The sequence below is a fragment of the Lipotes vexillifer genome, unplaced genomic scaffold, assembly GCF_000442215.2.
Source record: "Lipotes vexillifer unplaced genomic scaffold, Lipotes_vexillifer_v1.1 scaffold250, whole genome shotgun sequence".
Lineage (NCBI taxonomy): Eukaryota > Metazoa > Chordata > Mammalia > Artiodactyla > Lipotidae > Lipotes > Lipotes vexillifer.
The window spans coordinates 88,657-88,907 of NW_006785198.1; positions in this window are offsets into that span (position 1 = coordinate 88,657).

Consider the following 251-nt stretch of genomic DNA (forward strand, 5'->3'; position numbering starts at 1 on the left):
CCCTACCCTCAAAAGTGCATCCAATTAAATGAAAGCTCAGCATCGGCTCCCTAAGACCAGGCCCAGGTAAAAGAAGATGGACTCCAAGATGCTGCCTTCAGGTGGCCTCCAAGGATGTGGTCACGTTTGTCGCCCAGGAGGAGTACCGCCCTCTGCATCTGCAGGGACCTGCATCAGAGCAGTGGGAATCATTGCTTCCTGGACTTCCATCTTCCACACCTGGCATGAGTCTGGGGGCCACAGGGAGAGGC